Source organism: Elgaria multicarinata, chromosome 6 (genome assembly GCF_023053635.1).
Source record: "Elgaria multicarinata webbii isolate HBS135686 ecotype San Diego chromosome 6, rElgMul1.1.pri, whole genome shotgun sequence".
Taxonomy (NCBI): domain Eukaryota; kingdom Metazoa; phylum Chordata; class Lepidosauria; order Squamata; family Anguidae; genus Elgaria; species Elgaria multicarinata.
The window spans coordinates 108058287-108081235 of record NC_086176.1 but is presented as its reverse complement, the minus strand read 5'-3'; the positions used below and the strand labels follow the sequence as shown (position 1 = coordinate 108081235).

The following is a 22949-nucleotide window of genomic DNA, read 5'->3' as shown; positions in this document are numbered from 1 at the left end:
GGCAAGGAAGATGATCTAACCTCTAGCCCTGGTGGCTCATTACCCAGAGCAGTAGTACATACAGCCTGGGCAACTCCTGACAATGCCTTTGGTCTACCCACATCCAAGATATCTGTCTACTGTCATGCCTGACACCTCAATTTCTTACCCTCTAGTTATTGGGTTAAAATATTCAGGGCAAAGGAACTGACATTTGGAGTATACCTAGGTGTAACAAATGAGGCTATGTTCAATGAACAGCCACCTGTACCGGTTCTAAATGGATCACAGTTAATTACTTTGCTCTACATTAAGGAACGGTGTGTTTCTCATTTGTCTATGTCAGTCCTTAATGCTCTACACTATATAGAGAAAATACAGGTCATCAATTCTAAAGATCCCCACCCCCCAGCACCCAGGGCTTCCCAGAAGGTGACAGAATAAGTTTCCGCTAAAATTTGTCATGAAAAGGTTTACAATCAACTGTATTATTGTGGTTCCATTGCATCTGCAGGCTATAGCAGCTGTTTAGTTATCTTGCCGAATTCCTTAAGTCCGGGTTACAAAAGTAAGGATACAAGAGGCAAACGATGCAGGTTATCCCTATGATAAAATATTGTGTTTTTAATTATTACACTAAGTGCTTTTGAATTCTTACCCCATTTATCCTAATCAGAAATTTCTGAGATTAGTTTTAAGGACATCCATCAAGCTTTAAGTGAGCAAAGATCCAAGAGTGCATTGCACACATCCAAACCCAATACTATGTTCACTATATTGGGAGCGCTTTACTTCTGGCCTGAGGTCATAGCCTATTATTATTATTATTATTATTATTATTTATTTATTTATTTATTTATTTATATAGCACCATCAATGTGCATGGTGCTGTACAGAGTAAAACAGTACATAGCAAGACCCTGCCGCATAGGCTTACATTCTAATAAAACCATAGTAAAGCAATAAGGAGGGGAAGAGAATGCAAACAAGCACTGGGTAGGGTAAACAGGCACAGGGTAGGGTAAAACTAACAGTATAGAGTCCAAACAACATCAGCTTTTAAAAGCTTTAGGAAAAAGAAAAGTTTTTAGCTGAGCTTTAAAAGCTGCGATTGAACTTAGCCTTTCTAAGTCATGTCTATTTTGGGCTATGGGCCTCTCCCCTAAAACTTTGCAACATCAACATGTCACATGCAATGGGCACATTTGACCACTCAACAGCATGAGCAGAATTAGTAGGCAAGGGACAGGTCTTATGAATTAAAGTCAAGACTTACTACTGTTTGGTGTAGGGTGGGGAGAGAAAGTGAGAAACACCCCCCGATCTGCCCCGCAGGCCGATCTGAAAATTTCGGATCGGCCCGCTCCGCGTCGCTCCGCCCATAGTCTGCTCCTCTTCATTGCGGAGCTCCGGCTCCGAATCAGAGCTCCGCAGTGGAGGGGAGTGGCGCCAGGTAAGGCCCCCCTCCCTCCTCTCCCTTACCTGCAGAGCCCGGTAAGGGACCAAGGGGGAGGGGGGCCTTACCTGCGTCCGTCCATGGTCCCTCGGCTTCTTCAATTGAGCCCGTGGCTCAACCAGGAAGTCACTTGCGGCCTAGACTTCCTGGTTGAGCCACAGGCTCAATTGAAGAAGCCGAGGGACCGCGGACGGACGCAGGTAAGGGAAAGGACGGAGGGGGGTTTACCGGGCCCCGCCGCCGCTGCCCATGCGGCGACAGCGGCAGAGCCCGGTAAGGGACCAAGGGGGAGGGGGGCCTTACCTGCATCCGTCCGCAGTCCCTCGGCTTCTTCAATTGAGCCCGTGGCTCAACCAGGAAGTCACTTGCGGCCTAGACTTCCTGGTTGAGCCGCGAGCTCAATTGAAGAAGCTGAGGGACCGCGGACGGACGCAGGTAAGGGAGAGGAGGGAGGGGGGTTACCGGGCCCTGCCGCTGTCGCCGCATGGGCGACAGCGACAGCGGCAGGGCCCGGTAAACCCCACTTACCCTTCTTGCGGAGCTCCGGATCGAGGCGAAGGATCCGCCTTCACCTCGATCCTCTTCACCACGCTCCGCCGGCCCCCCAATCCTCTTTGCCTCCGCTTTAAGGGGAGGTGAAGCACCCCGCTCCGCTTCTAATTCGCCGGTCCGATTAGAAGCGGAGCACATCCCTACTGATAATCTTGTGATTCTCTCTAGTTTACGCAAAAAAATAAATGGACACAAATTTGACATCAGGAATGGCAATGATTCTTGAACAAAGGGATTTCATGGACAGATATTCAGGTGAAAATGCTGAAGTTCATAGAATCATAGAATCATAGAATAGCAGAGTTGGAAGGGGCCTACAAGGCCATCGAGTCCAACCCCCTGCTCAATGCAGGAATCCACCCTAAAGCATCCTGACAGATAAGTTCAATTTATCAAGAGATTCAACTCTACTGTGGTTTGAATAAAGACAAAAGTTTTATTTCGGGGAGGGGGGAGGCTCACACTACATTATGTTACTCAGCTCACCACAGTAATGATACCTGTGTTATCATCCAACATTTTGTGGATGGCAACTGTTAAGGTAACTATCGCTGTCTGTACTTTTTGCATTTCAGTTCCGGTAGGTGCATATAAACTGCCAATTTGAGGTTAAAACTCCATGAAGTGGTCAGTATGCATGAAAGCTTATGCAAGAATAAACGTGTTAGTCTTCAAGATGCCACAAGACTCTTTCTTGTCTCCAGTTTAAGTCACACAATTCCCCATGAGGGAGGGGGGATGAAGCTGGAACAGGGTGCAGAGACAAAGGGCTTGGAGTTCCTTATCATTCACATGAGGGATCACAAAAAATGGCTTTCAGGTGCAGCTAGTTTGACGTAACACGGAGAGACACAGAACACTGTGTTCTCCAGCTCTCTAAATATCAAGTTGTGGCAGAACACGCTCCCGACCCTGCCCATGTCTGCGAATGTGACAAAATATTACATGAAGCCTTTGACCAGGCAAAGCAGCAAAGAAAATAGCATTTGGAATCCTAAAGCCCAAGATGGTAGCAACAGCAGCAGGCGTTCTTCTGCTTTATTGCCCAATTTTGCTTTGTCAAGGCATCGAGCTCCTTCAAAAACGAGCTAGAAGGAAAGAGACATCAGCAGCCAACTGAAAAACTCTGCTCTCTTTTTGTAGGCAGCAAGGTTCCTGAGGGCTCAGCGCTTTGCCAAAAACTGTTAGCCTCCAGCAACTGAGACATACCATCAGTGGGGACTGTCTCCTTATTAATCCATGTACGCCACTTTGGGACAGTCTTTTGACTAAAGAGCGAGGTAACGATGTTTAAAATGAAATAAATAAACATTGCCAGTTAGTGTTTATTTACATCCGCACCGTATTTGGAATCCTGCTATAGAAGTAGCAGGCATAGTAATAATAATTTTGAAGGGGGCAAAAAGCAGTGCACAATCATTTCTGAACTCATTTAAGTAGGACAGACAAGATGTGTTTTCCTGCTTTGTGAACTAGTTAAATGCTGGAAAATATTAACATAACAAAAGCCGTGCTAGATCATATCAAGGATCCATCTAGTCCAGCACTCTGTTCACACAGTGGACAACCAGCTGTCGACCAGGAACCCACAAGCAGGACACGGTGCAGCAGCACACCCTTACCCATGTTCCCCAGCGACCGGTGAACACAGGCATACTGCCTCTGCTGCTAGCCATCAGGACATAAGAACATAAGCAAATGTTCTAATGTCAGCAGATGTATAATTTCACCCAATTAAACATTCCTAGAGAAATCACTTGTGTTAAAAAAAGAAGAAGGTTTATTTATTTATTTGTTTATTTATTTATTACATTTCTATACTGCCCAATAGCCGGAGCTCTCTGGGCGGTTCACAAAAATTAAAAACATTCAAAGTATAAAACAACAGTATAAAACCATAATATAAAATACAATATAAAAGCTCAACCATATAAAACAGCAGCAATGCAAAATTACAAATTTAAAACATAAAGTTAAAATTTATTTATAGACTGTTAAAATGCTGGGAGAATAAAAAGGTCTTCACCGGGCATCTAAAAGCATATAATGTAGGTGCCAAGCGAACCTCCGTAGGGATCTCATTCCACAGCCGGGGTGCCACAGCAGAGAAGGCCCTCCACCTGGTAGCCACCTGCCTCACTTCCTTTGGCAGGGGCTCGCGGAGAAGGACCCCTGAGGATGACCTTAGGGTCTGGGCAGGTACATGCCCAGGCGTTCCTTCAGATAACCTGGCCCCAAGCCGTTTATAAAAAGTGCCACCTACATGGAGATCATCACATGGAATGATTGCACACACATTTATTTCTTTGTGTGTACGTTTGAGCTTCGGCTATTAGGCGATATAGCGATGCAATAAATAAATAAATAAAATACCTGGAAGTCATGACTGGCCTGAAATATGTATCTGCCACAAAATACTTGCATGTGCAATACACATTTGACAATATACATGAGGAATGTGTGTCACATTGCAAGACCAATTCACTTAGCACAATAAAACTGTACCTATTATCCCCTGATAGGTGTTAAATATATTTACGGGCTATTCATCTGAACCTTTGCAACTCTCACAAAGTAAAATAAATGAATGAAAGGCACACCCCATAACCTCCCATAAATCGTGGTCACTGGTTGTGCTGGCTGGGGGTTGTAGTCCAAAACACCTGGAGGGAACTAGGTCGATTACCCTTGCCCTAAACAATACAGGCAAGACTGCCAGTCTTTAAATACTTGAGAGACAAGTCTGGGAACCAAACCAGGATACACTACGAAAGACAGGGAGGAAAAGATGAGCGGGGAATGCACAGGCTCACTGCATACATCTCATACACCATCTACATCTTGCTCCAAGCCACACATAGGCCCTGTTCAGACAACATGCTAAACCATGCTGCTGGTTTAGCATGTTGACTGAACAGGGCCAGTGAATCATAGAATCATAGAACGGTAGAGTTAGAAGGGGCCTATCGAGTTCAAACCCCTGGTCAATGCAGGAATCCACCTTAAAGCATCCCTGACAGATGGCTGTCTAGCTGCCTCTTGAATGCCTCGAGTGTGGGAAAGCCCACGACCTCCCTAGGTAACTGATTCCGTTGTCATACTGCTCTAACAGTCAGGAAGTTTTTCCTGATGTTCAGCCAGAATCTGGCTTCCTGTAACTTAAGCCCGTTATTCCGTGTCCTGCACTCTGGGTTGATCAAGAAGAGATCCTGGCCCCTCCTCTGTGTGACAATCTTTCAAGTATTTGAAGAGTGCTGTCATGTCTGCCCTCAACCTTCTCTTCTCCGGGCTAAACATGCCCAGTTCTTTCAGTCTCTCTTCATAGGGCTTTATTTCCAGACCTCTGATCATCCCGGTTGCCCTCCTCTGAACACACTCCAGCTTGTCTGCATCCTTCTTGAATTGTGGAGCCCAGAACTGGACGCAATACTCTAGATGAGGCCTAACCAGGGCCGAATAGAGAGGAACCAGTACCTCACATGATTTGGAAGCTATACTCCCCTCAGCTATACTCCCCTCAATCTTCTCTTCTCCAGGCTAAACATGCCCAGTTCTTTCAGTCGCTTTGTTTCCAGGCCCCTGATCATCCTCGTTGCCCTCCTCTGAACACCTCCAGCTTGTCTTCTTCCTTCTTGAAGTGTGCAGCCCATAGTTACCCTTCTTTGATATTCTGGAATAAAACTATGCATGGAGGCAAGAAATGAGCGGTAACTTCACAACAGTTCTGCTCTCTCATTAGCGCAGCCTCTGTTGTTTTCTTGCTTGCTGACATTCAAAACCTGGACGCCTGTATTCATACTGCCTCCTTTCATAGGCAGTGGCTGTAATGAATGGGAGCAATGAGGGAAGAGTAAATAATTAGATAAAATAAAGGTTAATGTCGAAAAAGGGAGCACCGCTCCAAGCCAAAGATACAGCAGCGTGACGATGAGCATCTATGATTTATTTGTACATGTTCCCCTTTTCCACTAACAACTGGACCCTCTGCAACAATAAAACATCTCCCACATTCGTCAAGATCAGTAAAAACAACAACAACCCACCAACAACAACGAAAGCTTCATTATGAATCCAGTGCCTGCACTCAATTATGATTAGTAGCATCGCAACAAAACTCTGAAACTCTGAATCATTAATGGGTATGAGAGTGAAATCATTAAAACTTGGAGCCATCAAAGTTGCACTTATGTATCCGGCCCCCTTTATTTGGGTATCTGGCCAGGTTAATCTGACGGCCACATTGTCACCTCATCTAAAAGATGCCACATAACCGAGGGCTGGCGTGGGAAACTTCCGGCTTTTAGGAAAACTCTGAGAACCACAACTGGAACCAGGTGCAAAATGGGGGAGAAATTCTATTCCTATGGGGCCAAATTCCATTTTGGAAAAATTCTCAGGGGTCACATTCCACTGGTAGGCAGGGCAAAGAGGTTGGGGCCAAAATACCCAAAATACCGTTTTAGCGTAAAGCTTTTACTGCTAGTAACTAAGCCTTTTGGAATAATAAAAATATATGTGCAAAAACAAAACAAAAAAACTCCACCTATCAACCAATCAGTGGTTGGGAGAAAGGGGTGGGGCCAGGAGAAGGGGGTGAGGCTTTCTGGCGAACCTTGGAGGGCCGGATTGGAACCCCAGAAGGGCCACATTTGGTCCCCAGTACTGCACTCCAGCATTAAACCAAATGCAATGCAATGCAAGCCACCAGGAGGTCCTCAATCTCCTGGCTTTGATGACACTGGTGGTGTGATATTAAGGTCAAATTCAGGGCTGTGTGTTGCCACATCTCAAGTTGTGAAGGCATTCGCAAAGAACTAACCTTAAGCATGACCATATAAACAAGATTTCCCATTAAGTTCTGTGGGTAAAAGTTGTGATGTTGGCAATTCTGTTCAAGAGAAGGGCTAAACCTGCTAAGAAAAAGAAAGTCCCTGCAATATAAAAAGCCCACACTTCTCTTACAATGGTGGTCTTTTAGTTTTATATAAACATAGGAAGACAGAAGCAATACACTGGAGGAGAAGACAGAAGCAATACACTGGACCAATAAACCAAACAAACAGCAAAAGCCCTCAGAGGAGAGTCTCTCCAACCAAGTGCCTTGCACATTCCAAATAAGAAGGATCCCCTGCCAGTCATTTGTTAGAAACCAGTAAGCTCATACCGGCTACCTATAGCATTACGCACCCATCCCAAAATAACAAACAAACAAAAATGGGAGAACAGAAGGAAGGGAAAATCTTATAGAACTTATTTGCCCACTCAACCACTGAAAGAGAAGAGGTGATTCTAAACACTGTTAATTTAGTGGACTTTTGCACAGAAGGGAGGTAATAGTCCATGTCCCAGTTGGGAGGTACCTTCCAGTATGATCACCTAGTTTGCCCTCCCTTATCTTTGGATAGAAGATTACGCCGAAGTAGCAATTTTCATTTATGTGTACACTGAAGTGCTACGAAGAACGGCAGGTGATATTCCGAGAAGCCCCACTGCTTACCAACTCACGCTTACCTTGTCCTATCTCCTGCAGCTGTTGTAAGGATCAACATGACTTTTTAAAGCACTGTGAAGACTAAACAGCTGAATCTATTGCACAACTGGAACAAAATTCGTGTGGAATTTGTTCTAAGTGCCTATATGGATTGTTACAATTAATGTGGCTTAGTGGGAAACTCTTGCTCAATAGTGAGTGTGTATGCACCACAGTTCTTTGCAAATGAATATTGAATTTAATATTGGCTGAATGACCAGGCATCCTGACTGTCTCAGCTTTCAAATTGTTGTTGTTTTGTTTGTTTGTGTTTTAAAGCAAGGTTCTAGCCCTCACAGCTACAAAGACAATGTTTATGAGCAATATCTAATGAATCTTTCAAATCAAAGAGGGAATCTGTAGCATGTGTAATGGCCAACAGTCATAATGTCAGTTCCCTGCATAATTAAGGCTCAAATTATGCAAAATGCAGAAAAATGAGCAAATATATTTGATTTGCATGAGTTAAACATGTCACAGAATTCAGCTCGTCTTGGTACATCATTTTAGTTACTTTGGCACAGAACTCTACATTGCTTTTAGAACAATGCATGAACCAGTGTGTTTCCACATTGATCAGAGTGGGAATTTGCCCAGCTAAGATACTGCAAATGCTATTTTGGGCTGCATTAATAGAAGTTTAGCTTCCAAATCGCACGAGGTACCAGTTCCCCTCTATTCAGCCCTGGTTAGACTTCATTTTGAATACTACTTCATCCAGTTCTAGGCACCACAATTCAAGAAGAATGCAGACAAACTGGAGCATGTTCAGAGGAGGGCAATGGGGATGATCAGGGTCTGGAAACAAAGCCCTGTGAGGAGAGACTGAAAGAACTGGGCATGTTTATTTAGCTTGAAGAAGAGAAGACTGAGGGGAGACATGATAGCACTCTTCAAGTACTTGAAAGGTTGTCACACAGAGGAGGGCCAGGATCTCTTCTCAATCATCCCAGAGTGCATGACACGGAATAAGGGGCTCAAGTTACAGGAAGCCAGATTCCGGCTAGACATCAGGAAAAACGTTCTGACTGTTAGAGCAGTACGACAATGAAACCAGTTACCTAGGGAGGTTGTGGGCTCTCCCACACTAGAAGCATTCAAAAGGACAGCCATCTGTCAGGCATGCTTTAAGGTGGATTCCTAGACTGAGCATGGGGTAGGACTGGATGGCCTTATAGGTCCCTTCCAACACAACTATTCTATGATATGATTCTGTGATCTCCATGTACCTTTCTTTGGGTACCAGACTGATTTGCTCGGCACCAGTTATTCCCAAAGCCCACTCTACATTTAAGAAAGAGCTATGTTTAACTTGGAGAAGAGGAGATTAAAGGGAGACATGATAGTTGTTTTCAAGTATCTGAAGGGCTGCAACACAGAAAATGGAGGAATCTTGTTCTTTGTTGTTTCAGAAGGCAGGACTAGAAGTAATGGATGGAAATTGCAAGGAAACAAATTTCAGCTAAACACTAGAAGGAACGTTTGAGAATGGAACAGACTGACTCAGGAAGTGGTGGGCTCCCCCTAGGTGGAAGTATTTAAGCAGAGGCTAGATGGCCACATCTGCCCAGAATGCTATAACTGCATCCTGTGTTGAGCATTGGGTTGGACTATGTGACCTCTGAAATCCCTTCCCATACTACGATTCCTTGCAGGTTAGCCTCCACAGGAGGCATTCCCTGCCCACAAACCCCTCTGGCCTAGATGTCTTTGGCCCTGTTCAGAAGACACCTTAAACCATGGCTTTAACCACGTTGAATAATGCTTTTTGCTTGTTGCCTTATTCACTTTAACCATGGTTAAAGCCATGGTTTAAGGTGTCTTCTTTCACAGTACTCCTCTTTATGCCTTAGTCCAAATGTAGGAAAAAGTTCTACAGTTCTGACACTACTGCTGCTTAATCTGCTGGTGATTTCATGCGATTAAAAATGACGGACACCCTAAATGGAAAGCAGAACGGCAGGTAATATGCCGGATACCGTCCCTTTGATTACAGCTCTCCAAGGAGAAGCTTGCAATTAGTCACCAGTAGTCATATTTCCACTTCATTCTGCGCTAATCCAAAACGCATCACAGCTGTGTCTAACTCTGGGCCTCACACGTTAAGAAGACAAATTGGAGCAGCTTCTAAGGAGAGCAACCAAGATGGCCAGTGGAAAGGAAAAGGTTAAAGGGGGTTGCATATGTTTAACATGGAGAAGAGAAGACTGAAGAGAGGAGGGGGGGTGACAGCATCCTTCAAATACCAGAAGGGCTGTCAAACAGAGGGCAAAGATGTATTCTCTGCTGCCCCAGAGAGTAGGATGAGAACTAATGAGCTTAAGCAATGGAACGTTAAGTAATGGGATGTAATGGGGTCTAAGGCAGCTTGCACTGTTCTCTGTACCATTTGGCACTAGGCAGGCAGGCACAGTAGATAGGTGATATCAGAGGTGATATCAAAATGGCGGAATCCCTGCCTTTTTTCTTCCAAGGAACCCAAGGCGGTGTATATAATCCTCTTCCTCTCCGTTTTATCCTTACAACAACAACCCTGTGAGGTGGGTTGGGCTGAGAGTCTGCAATTGGCCCAAAGTCACCCAGTGGGTTTCCATGGCCGAGTAGAGACTAGAACCCAGATCTCCCGACTCCCAGTCTGACACTTTAGCCACTACACCACACCGGCTCCACAAAGCTCCCTCCCCACAACCTTTTTAGACATCTACTGTATTTTTTTTTATCCCATCAGGTCTTTAATGTTTGTTTGATTCTGCTCTTTTTAAGGGTTGTTCGTGTGTGACTCTGCTGTCAAATTTGCTTTCATAATTGCTACTTTTAAGTTCTGTTGCTTTTAAGTTTTATTGCTGCTGTTTTATTACCGTACGTATTGGTTTTGTTTTTAATTGTGTAAGCTGTTTTGAGTGTTTCTTAAACAACAGGAGTATAGATAATAAGAAAATAATTTAATTTGTTCAAACTCTCGCACAAGGTACCATTACTCCATAAAGTAGCTTGGAACTTTCCCCCCCATTTTGGAATTCCTGACAATGCGCTGAAGTAGCATAAGGAGAGAAGCAAATGATCTTAAGGGTTTCTGCTGCACTCTGCATCAGCATCAATCTTTTGGAACGGTTTGCAACGTCTGTCCTTTAAAAACCACCGTCCGTGTTGCTGAAGAAAATACGCCCTTTTAACTTTAACGAGGCAAAAGATTTCATGAAATCGATTTCCTTCCTCTCTTTGTAGTTCTAGGAACAAGCACCAATAAAATCGCCTTTGTCAAAACACTTTTTTTAAAAAAGTTGCCTCTATTAGAGTGAGAGAATAATCCTTTAGCATCCTGGGTGGCTTTTCAAAAGATGGAGCTTCTCAGTCAAAGGACCACAAATCACAGGGCATCCTAAACTGAGGGCCCTAACAAAACACGGTAAAGGAGGCATCCAGAGAAGGGCCAGGATCTCTTCTCGATCCTCCCAGAGTGCAGGACATGGAATAATGGACTCAAGTTAAAGGAAGCCAGATTCCAGCTGGACATCAGGAAAAAATTCCTGACTGTTAGAGCAGTGCGACAATGGAACCAGTTACCTAGGGAGGTTGTGGGCTCTCCCACACTAGAGGCCTTCAAGAGGCAGCTGGACAAGCATCTATCAGGGATGCTTTAGGGTGGATTCCTGCATTGAGCAGGGGGTTGGACTCGATGGCCTTGTAGGCCTCTTCCAACTCTGCTATTCTATGATTCTATGAAATTTTCCGGAAAGTTTTGCTGCACTCCAGAAGTTCCATTCGGCGCACTTGGGCTGAAGAGCAGCTAAGGACACAGCGCATTCTGAAGTAACTTTTCATAGGCTGTGCTGAACCACACTTGCATGTAGCAGGTTATGAGTGTCTCGGAGAACTGTCAGGTTGTATTAATGCCCAGGTACCCAATGCAGTGCCAATAATATGTGCCAGGAAAACTGACTCTAGGGAGAGGTTCTATTTGCACGAGTAGAGGAACCGATGCCAACAGAGCACTTAATCGGAAAGAACCCCCCAAACCCTGCCTTTAGGGTTTATTCATGATATTATTTTTTAGGTAGCATTTAGGCCAGATCTATTTGTGTCTCTTGGACACATAACTGTATAAAGTTGGAGCAACTACCCGGAAAAGTGAAAGCTGCCTTACACCCCATTACATCCTATTATTTAACATTCCATTACTTAACCTCATTAGAATCGTAGAATAGTAGAGTTGGAAGGGGCCTACAAGGCCATCGAGTCCAACCCCCTGCTCATTTGCAGGAAGTTCTTGTCCTACCCTCTGGGGCAGCAGAGAATACATCTTTGTCCTCTTCTGTCTGACAGCCCTTCACAATATTATTTTTAGGTAACATTTCAGGCAGATGCATATGTGTCCCTTGGACACATAACCGTGTAGAGTGGGAGCAACTACTCAGAGCAGGGTGTCTGTTTCTCTTAGGATCCAGGCAGATCCTTGTCTGCCAAATCCCTGGCAATCTCTCTAGATTGAGCCTTGTCCCAATAGCTTCCTTCCCATGCAAGGTGTGAAACCTCCACTTTTAGTAAGCAACAGGGAACATCTAAATTCCAACACAAGAGATTTCCATGAACCACTGATCCGTGTCCAATTGTTCTAGGCAACCCTTAAGGTACTGACCCCTTGCTTGGCTCTGCCACCTTCTCATACTCAGGACTGCACTGAATGTTCAAGCAAATTGTTAAGCCCTTCCTTATCTCTGGAGCAAGGGCAAAAGATGACAGGACAGTCTTAAGAAGGAATGGAATAGGGTACTAGACTGTCCCATTTTGCCTAATCAATGGATCACCGCTTTGGCATCTGCACCTGCCCCACCTTGGGCCCAAGAGTTTCTGGTGCAGACAGAGTTTTGGCAGCATCTCTAAGAAAACCCACATCTACCTCGTGCGGTACCAACAGCTTTACTATTGATTTTAAATGAGCATAACTAAGCCCATGGCTGCTCCAACATACCTGACAAGATGGCGCCCCCACTTTAATGTAAAGAACCACCTTACATCAACATTGGTGAGAAGACAGTGTCCTCCACTGCGCCAGAGGGCAGCAGGGCACCTTAAGGGATGCACACACAGCTCGGTCCTCCACCAACTTGCTGCCCCTCTCCAGTATCTGCTGTCTGAGGCAGCCGCCTCACCATGCCTAATGATAGGATTGGCCCTAAATAAGTACCAGGGAGCATGAAGTAAGTCTACAAGAACAGGAGCAACTTTGCTTAAGTCGTATTAGTCAAGCAGCCTCCCCTTGTAAATCTCCCGTTATCCACATGGACCTTACTCAGCAATAAAAAAAAACTCCCTCTGGTACTTGACTTCATTTCTTTCTCTCTCAATATTTATGGCTCTTCCATCAGCAGATTTTTTTTTAACCACTTCGCTAATTGCCTTTAAGATTCTAGGCCATGCTTTCTAACTTCACTCTTAAAGAGAGAGGGAGATGTTGTTTTGCATTGCAGACCTCACAGTGACAATAAACTACCTTTATTAGGCCTAATGATAATCCTAATAGTAAATTAAAGTAAAGGCATTATTTTACCACTTCTGTAATTTTTTATGATGTATCAATAAAGCCACCTTGTTTTTTGATGCTCAAGAACATTTCGGCCAGCTAAATTTCTTTTTGTAGCGGCATAAGCAAACGCATTCTTCTTCATCCAATGGAACCCATATAGTTTCTGGTAGCTACTCTTTGGGAAAAATCTCACGGAGGTGATTTGGACAAGTACCTCTATCCAGCAGCGCTTGTGAAAAAGAGAGGGATGGGAGCACTGGGGCATGTCTAGACCTCCCAGCATTCCAGGAGGGAGGGGGGAGGATCTCACGGTATTCAGCTCGCGAGATCCTCCCCCTCACTCCACATGGGCCGCACAATGTCCCGAGCATTGGACCCGTTGTAGCGGCCATTATTTTTTTTAAAAAATGAAGAGCTGGAGCACACCAGCGAAAATTCCAAGGTAAAACACACACAACCGCCCACCCACCCCCGATCCCCCTGGAGGCCTTGTTGATTGTAGGTAGATTTCTTAGAAATAGTTTTGGAATGTCAGAATCTGTGCAAGCTGGTCTCTGTTAGAAGTTCCCATGACAGTAGCTCACTCCTTGTCTCAGCCTTAAAGCTGCTAGTTCCCTGGGAACTGATAAGAGTGTTTTACGAAGGAGGGGGCCCAATTGTTGCAGGAGTCACTCAGATTATAGCGTCATCTTGGTGGGCTGAGCAGTGCTGCCCTGTTTGGACATGGGCATGATTTACAGGCCAGAGTCTATCCAGTGGTTTTGAACAGGCCCTATATAAGCTGGAGCAAAAGGCATAGAGCCTTTTGCTAAGAACATCTTTCGACTCATTTATTTATTTATTACATTTTTATACCGCCCAATAGCTGAAGCTCTCTGGGCGGTTCACAAAGACTCATGGCCCAAAATCCCTCCCTGCACATGGATTCTCTTCCATTTGGACTTTGGATTTCTAAGGACTGTGCCCTGAAAAGTACTGTGAGGCATTTCATAGATTGCAGCTCCCATCTGCTGTGGAGTGTGTGTGTTTGAAGTCAGCTCAGTGTATGGCAAGCTGGGATTGACCGTTGGACTTCTCCCTTGCCAGATTCAGGTGGCAGAGAGTCCCTGTGCTAAAGTTCGTGCACAGGAGTTCTTGCGCCTGAGATTTTACCCTTCCTGCTCAGCTCAGCGTACAGCAGGCTGGGACTGACTGTTGGATTTCTTCCTTGCCAGATTCAGGTGGCAGAGAGTCCCGGTGCTACAACTCAGGCACAGGAGTTCTTGCGCCTGAGATTTTACTCACCCCGTCTTGTTTAGGCTTTGGCCATGTTCCCTGAGTAGTCAACGTGTGGCCGCATTTGGACTAGCTCCCTTGGGAAGGTTTGTCAAGCCTTTCAAGAATTGTGATTGCCTAAAGCATGGAACCTAAAGCGTTCTGACCATCAATCTGCTTGAAGTGTTTCTGGAAGTGTGTAACCATTAAGCTTTTCACTGTGAGATTTCCCTGAATAGAAGAAGTCTCACTGATTGGGTGCTCCATGTCAGTTTGCCAGCATGTGTGAATGCCGGAACGATCGTGAAACATGACAGGATGCTGTTTGTGTGTTCCAACTCAGGGCCAATAAATTTTATTTATTTATTTATTTATTTATTTATTACATTTCTATACCACCCAATAGCCAGAGCTTTCTGGGCTAAAGCAGGTAGGATGGCAAATACACTGGCTCACCTCTGTGTAAGCCTAAATAAAGGCAACATCTACTTTACCCTGTTGTTCATGGGAGCACCAGGAAGCATTTATTTATCTATGTGCCATGACCCTGAGAACTGCCCATTTAGTGAAGTATCCTACAATTAAGGCACAATCCTATGCATTTTTAGACAGGGGTGGGGGAAAACAATTTGCAGCATTCCCCAGCCAGCCATGCTGTACGACTTTCATCTGTCCAAACATGCATAGGATTGCACATTTAGCTCCAAAAGTTTGGAACGGAGCCTCCATATTCAGGAATAGTATAGCACTTATTAACAAACGCTGATGAGAAAGAAACAGGGGACTGCTCTCAGGCTTCCCACCTGCCACGACTGGAGACAGGGTGCTGGACTGGAAGGATGGTTCAGGAAGGTAACTTTCACATTACAAAAGGACAGGGAGCATATCATGTCTCAGCATCAATTCACAGATTTGTTTTTTAAAAGAGATCAAAGTCCACCCAGAGTGGCTTTGCAGCCTCAGTTTCATCTGGGGAGTGATGGTTGAGAAACAACCCAGAAGTGTTATTCACAGCTTATTTCAGGAAAAAAGAAACCATGAAGAGATTAACTGTGGAGTTCTTCCCATGGAGAGAAGACTGTGAGTCTGTTTTGCCAGTTCAATGTGGTAAAAGCACTGTGTACTGACCTCAACCTCCATTCTCCCCCTACCCCAAGCCCCAGATAGTAAGTCACTCAGGGTTTCCTTGAAATGACAGGAGACATGACAACTATTACATTCATGCAAATTCAATATTGATTATATTATGTTGTGCACATAATAATGTAGCACTCCCGATCATGATGCATTCTCTGCTCCAGTGTCCAGTTTTAACACCATTTCTGCAAAGCAGCCTCAGATGCAGCCAGATAAATATCCGACACTTTTCATCTGCACATTAGGAATGTGCAAATCCCTTAAATCTTTACCATAGCGGCTGAAATGTCAGCAACTCTCAACTGATAACACTTCAGCATCCAAGATTACAAGCACTTTGGTTAAATGCCAGATCAGTCTCAGGTTGTTACTCATGCCTTTCTTCTCTGCAGCAAACTCCCAGCATTATACTTTTAAACACCTCTTCCTTGAGATTAACACAGCGTTTTGCAGGAAACAGAACATCCTCTGGGACATTTGAAAAGCACGCAGAGCATCGCCTGACACACAAAGTGCAATCCTATTCTTAAGCAACTCAAGCAGAGGAATCCAAACAACTTCTGGCAGTAACCGCTAAGTGCGCCTTCGCTTTATATGCAAACATTCTCTCTTCAGAAAGAGAGATCATACCCACGGACATATGTCAGAGTGACTGGGTTTTGGAAAGAGGGGATGGATGGGAAACTAAACAAAAGAACAGTTCAAAATCGTTTTCTCTCATCCGGGGAGGGACCAACCATTCTGCGAAGCAGAAGATTGCAATGGAACGCTTCCTCTTTGTTAGCAAGACGCATTACAAGGCTGAGTGCACCCTTATTAGGTGTTCCTTTACGCGGCCATCGCCACTTACAATTGATGACTAGCCAAGAACCAATTAAAGGGCTTGTGATGATTCCACAAACACGAGTAGAACAGGAATTGAGAATTTCAATAAAGCCACGGCTAGGCTTCTTCCTGCTAGGGCAGAACGAAGAAGATGAGAAGTGAAACTAAACCAAAAACAACAGCTTTGTACCCTATTAAAACTGCTAAACAATATAGTTCAGGAACATCTCCAAATGCCAGCAAGAATCATTCCTCAATCAGGGGGTGATATTGTACTTTTGCAAAAGCTTATTCTAGAGGGAAACTCACACAAGGGATTCCGTATGTTGAGGATGTGGGTGGTGTGAGCTTCCACAGAGCCCCACATGATTGCCTCAAACACTTGCTGACCATTAAAAGGTTGTCACAGAGGAGGACCAGGATCTCTTCTCGATCATCCCAGAGTGCAGGACACGGAATAATGGGCTCAAGTTACAGGAAGCCAGATTCTGGCTGGACATCAGGAAAAACTTCCTGACTGTTAGAGCAGTACGATAATGGAATCAGTTACCTAGGGAGGTTGTGGGCTCTCCCACACTAGAGGCCTTCAAGAGGCAGCTGGACAACTATCTGTCAGGGATGCTTTAAGGTGGGTTCCTGCATTGAGCAGGTGGTTGGACTTAATGGCTTTATAGGCTCCTTCCAACTCTATTATTCGATGATTCTATGATAACTCAGCCCACACAGACAATGTCACATCTCCAGTGGCGCAACATGGCAATTTCAGACCCTAGGCTTACTGGTTTTATTGGGGGTGGGCGGGGGGGAAGGACTTTAGACAACCACATGTATTGTTTCAGTTGTAAAGCAAACAACTAACATTTCTGTCCTCTCTTTCCACCACCATTTCAGGTTTTACAACTGCTTCTACATTCCTGATACGTTGGAGCAAAAACATAAATACCCCACCCTGTACGCCAACCATAAGTTTCAAAAAAGAAAGAAGCCCTTTAAGCGTACACAGTTTCATATTTTAAACTCACTTATATCGTGGCACTATCATGACTACAGGAATAAAGTAGAGTCTGCATCTGCCACCCAAGAGCTCTTCCAGTAACAATGACCTTAAACTGGGACCTAGATCAATTGCTAACCTGTAAAAAATAAATCACACATCCTATGTAGTGATTTAGGTCATGTACACCATCCCACTGCTTTTTATTTCACATTTAGGTTGCATTCCTATGCACAATCACCTGGGACCAAGTCCCATTGAAGTAAGTGGGGCCTACTTCTGAGTAGACATGTATGGGATTGTGCTGTCCTAAAGTAACTCCCAGGCAATGTGACCATGTTGTGATACTGGTCATTGCAGTACCCTTATTTTTAAGAGGGGGCGAACAACCAGGCCTGTACATCATTACAGATATTAATTTTATAATTTTTAATTTTTAAAATGGAAGTAATTTGCCACTGCCCCCTAAATCATCCCTTTCTACAACAAAATGGCGCTTATTCCCAAGTCAGTGTGTGACACTCATTGTACCACCTTGGGGCAGTCATTAACCCTCATCTTAACCTATCTCACAGGGTTGTTGTGAGGATTTCATGGGAGGGGAAGGCAATGGACAACTTCTTGAACTTCTTGAACACAACGAAAATGTAGCAAGCAAACAGAACAGTTAATACAGTACTATTGTCTGGGAGTGCATATTTGCAGCCTAAATTTGAAATAAAAAGGAATGAGCTTGCATAAGTGCTCCAAATCACTTCATAGCATGTGTGATTTATTTTTCCCAGGATAGCAATTAATCTAGGTACTAGTTTAAAGATAATATTAATCTATGCCCCAGTTTAAGGCCCTTTTTATTATGATCACCATGAACACGGGACCATCAGCATACAAAGTCTCTTGCAGAGTTACATGAGCAAAGCATATAATTCCCTGCTGCCAAAGAATTACAATCTAAAATAGACAGTGGAGAAGCAACAGGAGGAAGATGAAGGAAAACATGTAGGTAGATCCCGTTACACCATGGGTGGAGAACCAGCGCCCCTCCAAATAATGTTGAATTCCAACTCTCATTCATCCCCAACCAATGGCCATACTGGCTGAGGCTCATGGGAGTTTGACATTTAATGCAGGCAAAATCCAGCCACTCCCCCACCCTGCAAATCAATGGATTTTATGCAACTCCTTCCACCTGTGAAATGTACACTATTGGTGGATTGAATACTCCCCCTGAAGCCCCTAAATCTGCCCTGGAAGGCTGAGGGATCATCTAGAGCAGATTGAAGGTGGGGGAAAATGTGAGAGAAGAAGAGAACTCCCCTTCCACAAGCGCGTCTGCTTGCGAAACATTGGATTTAGCCCAACGGATCTGAAATGTTTCAATTCTGGCAGTATCATGCCCTGCGTTATTAACTTTGTATGTTGAATGGAATTGGCAATATTGAGAGTAAATAATCAACTTCTGGCAATCGTCCTTTTTCTAGAACTTTCTGGCCACACACCAGCATAAGAGTTTGGCATGGGCACGGTGAACCCCAGTGATTGATTTCAATGGGTTCAGGCACACTTATGTCTGTTTGGAAGCACAGTCTCAGGACAAACTCTCTAAACAAAGTAATTTCCAATGGAGAATCCACCATGAAACAGCTCAATTAACACTTCTAAAGAACATCAATTCTGTCACCTCCAGCTTAAATCAAGAATATGGGCTTTATCACACTACTGGTGTTAATTAACTTTCCAATGGCAGGAAAGTGATGCCGATAACAACATTGGTGGGTTTTTTGTAAGCCCCTGTATTTATTTTACATACATCTTTGTTTTTACTAATTATCACTGTCTGTATTTCTTGCATTTCATTCTCCTCTGACCTCACTGCTATTGCATTTTCCTTCTTCTCCCAATATTTATTTATTTATTTATTGCATTTATATCCCACCATTTTTCTTCCAAGGAACCAAAGGTGGCGTACATAATCCTCCTCCTCTCTATTTTATCCTCACAACAACAACTCTGTGAGGTAGGTTGAGCTGAGAATCTGTGACTGGCTCAAAGTCACTCAGTGGGTTCCATGGCCGAGTGGCGACTTGAACCCGGATCTCCCGACTCCCAGTCCAACACTTTCGCCTCTACATCACACTGGCTCTCGTGTGTGTGTGTGTGTGTGTGTGTGTGTGTGTGTGTATACATACCCATGTGTATTTATGTACATATGTGTGTATATGTGTGTGTGTATTTATGTGTATACATAACCAAGTGTATTTATGTACGTATATGTGTATATATGTGTGTGTGTGTGTATACATACCCATGTGTATTTATGTACGTATGTGTGTATATGTGTGTGTGTATGTATGTGTATACATACCCATGTGTATTTATGTACGTATATGTATATATATATGTGTGTGTGTGTATGTATGTGTATACATACCCATGTGTATTTATGTACGTATGTGTGTATACGTGTACGTGTGTGTGTGTGCGCGCGCGCATCCAATGAAGTAGTCTCTGGTCCACAGAAGCTTAGCCTCCCTCAACCTGGTGCCCCCAGTTCTCTTGGACTACAACTCCCAACACTGGCCATGCTTGGATGGATGGTAGTTGTAATCTGACATGTCTAGAGGGCAGCAGGTTTTGGGAAGATTTCCATAATAAATGTGTTAGTCTATAAAGAACCACAAGACTCCATTGTTTTCACAATATTATTTATTTATTTAAAACATTTATATCCCGCCCTATATCATTAAGATCTCAGAGCGGCGTACAGATAAACTGAGTTTCGTTTCAAGCTGATGGAACTATTATTATTTTTCTTTCCCTGCTACGTCCTGGTACAAAAGATAGACATGCTGGCTTTATGTATCCCCATCTACTGCTTTGCAGACAGAAACGGAGAGGAGATTTACAGTTCAGCTCGTACCTATTGTCAGCTGTTCACAGACTCCTTTCCTTCCCTGCTGGGGCTTGCTTGCTTACATCCCAAAGTGATACTGGTAGAGGAAGCAGATGCTGGCATTCTCTGTGTTAATTTTACTTACTTATTCTAAATCCCATGGCTCAACAGCACATTTATGGGAGGCACAGAAAGCCTGTCGAGAACAGTGAACTAAGAGGCTCTTCTCAATGCCATTTCAATAATTCCGCTTTCAATACAGAGTCAGGCACCGTGTCCTATTACAAATGCCAATTACATTTGCATCTTGTCTTGTGTATGATTTTTTTTGCTCTCCATGCAGAGCAGGAACGGAAAGCATTTCGTCCTTCAAAAAAACAAAAACACGATCGCCCCAAAAAGGCTGCCACAAAACTCATCCTTGGTCCCATCCAGCCCAACTTACAAGTATCGCGGTCAGACTTTGCCCTTTGAATTGGCTTCATGAAGGACATTCTGTGCCCCTTTACTATGTGATGTGTTGTTCTCAATGGGCCGGCTAACTGTGTGTCATAATCTACATTGTGCAGGCGGCTTGCTCTTTTGGAGGCCTGTCCTATGGAAATCTTAAATCACATGACGGGTCTTCAAATCTATCTCCTAGGAACATAAAGTCAAGCTGTCATGCTCTCTTTTACACTTGGCCTAGTCAGTTTTACGAAGGATGAGAATTTTAACATAAATTAGGGGAAAGAAGATAAAGGAGTGAGAGAGTTATGTTTTTGTTTGTTTGGAGGGAATTCTGGTAGATTTTACAAGTATAGAAGATTCATCTACAGTTAGGAACAATTATAGACTAATAAATAATCAACTGCACTGAATTGTTTGTGACATATTTCCTGTTATATACAACTATTCTTTGACAAGCCTAAAGGGACTTCAACATATTCTTTGATGAGCCTAAAAGATCCTCAACACAATTTTCAGCTATAGGTGCAGAAGGGTGGATTCCTGCATTGAGCAGGGTGTTGGACTCGATGGCCTTATAGGCCCCTTCCAACTCTACTATTCTATGATTCTAAGTTCTCTTCTCCCACACAACTCTTCAAGGGTTGCTACTCAATTCCGCTTAAAATAAAAAGTTGGGAGTTCCTGCACCACTCCGCTTTTTGAAAATATTCACTCTTCTCCTCTGCCGACCTTCTCCCTCTTTAGAACATGTGAGGTAATTGTTGAGCCATCCTACACCTCAACAAGGGCCTTTTCTCCCCCTTACCCCATAGGGACTGCTGTTTGCCACCATTAGAAACCATTATTTAAGTACAAATTGGCTCAGTTACCACTGGGTGGGGTTGCAGAGAAGGCAGAGGCCACAGGAACACAGGAAACTGCCAAATCAGACCCTTGGTCCATCCAGCCCAATATTGTCGACATTGGCTGGCAGCAGCTCTTGGGGGTTTCAAGCTGATTTTTTCTAGCCCTACCTAGAGATGGCGGGGATTGAACCTGGGACCTTCAGCATGCAAAGAAGCTGGTCTACCATTGAGTTACAGCCACTCAGTCCTCTACTGGGTGGTGCAAGGTAGCAACAAGTGGGCCGTGCTGGATCTGCACAGGCGCAGTTGTGAATGGATGTCATGGGCTCACACTAAAGTCCTGATATGTGTGAACCACCTAGAGAGCTCCGGCTATTGGGCGGTATAGAAATGTAATAAATAAATAAATAAATAAATGATCAGGCCGTCCATTCTTTGATGCTCAGCCCAGGCAGCACATTTGGCTCCAGAACATTAATTTCCCACTCTTCTGGGTTAGATGTGTCTACGGAATTCCTCCTGTGGACTTTGCACATCTGTAGCCACCTCCCTACCCAACCTCGATTTAAGGCATGAAATGCCCTTGGTGTCTGGAGTCTGCAGCTTTTTAAAGCCGTGGGTCCCCAGGTGTTAGGAACATACAAAGCAGCCTTATACTGAGTCAGAGCCTTGGTCCATCTATTATTATTATTATTATTATTATTATTATTATTATAGCACCATCAGTGTACATGGTGCTGTACAGAGGAAAACAATAAAATAGCAGAATCCTGCCGCATAGGCTTACATTCTAACAGAATCATAATAAAACAATAAGAAGGGGAAGAGAATGCACCAAACAGGCACAGGGTAGAGTAAAACTAACAGTATAAAAGTAAGATCAAAATCAAGTTTTAAAAGCTTTTAGAAAAAAGAAAAGTTTTTAGTTGAGCTTTAAAAACTGCGATTGAACTTGTAGTTCTCAAATGTTCTGGAAGAGCGTTTCAGGCGTAAGGGGCAGCGGAAGAAAATGGATGAAGCCAAGCAAGGGAAGTAGAGACCCTTGGGCAGGTAAGAAACATGGCATCTGAGGAGCGAAGAGCACGAGCGGGGCAATAGTGTGAGATGAGAGAGGAGAGATAGGAAGGAGCTAGGCTGTGAAAAGCTTTGTAGGTCAACAGGAGAAGTTTATATTGGATTCTGAGGTGAATTGGAAGCCAATGAAGAGATTTCAGAAGTGGAGTAACATGGTCAGAGCGGCGAGCCAAGAAGATGATCTTAGCAGGAAAGTGGTGAACAGAAACCAACAAACTGATGTGAGAAGAAGGAAGGCCAGAGAGAAGAAAGTTCCAGTAGCCCAACCGAGAAATAACCAATGCATGAACAAGAGTCTTGATAGAAGAGACAGACAAAAATGATCGAATCCTGGCAATATTATACAGGAAAAAATGACAGGATTTAGCTACTGCCTCAATATGAGGAATAAAGGAGAACGAGGAATCAAATATAAAGCCAAGACTACGAGCTTCCT

General features: G+C 44.0%; 1 protein-coding gene across 3 annotated transcripts in view; it reads right to left on the bottom strand.

Moving 5' to 3' along the window:
* Window positions 1-22949, bottom strand: part of MYO5B (myosin VB) — a 339709-nt gene that overhangs the window by 185588 nt on the left and 131172 nt on the right. The gene's annotated exons all lie outside the window — the stretch shown is intronic.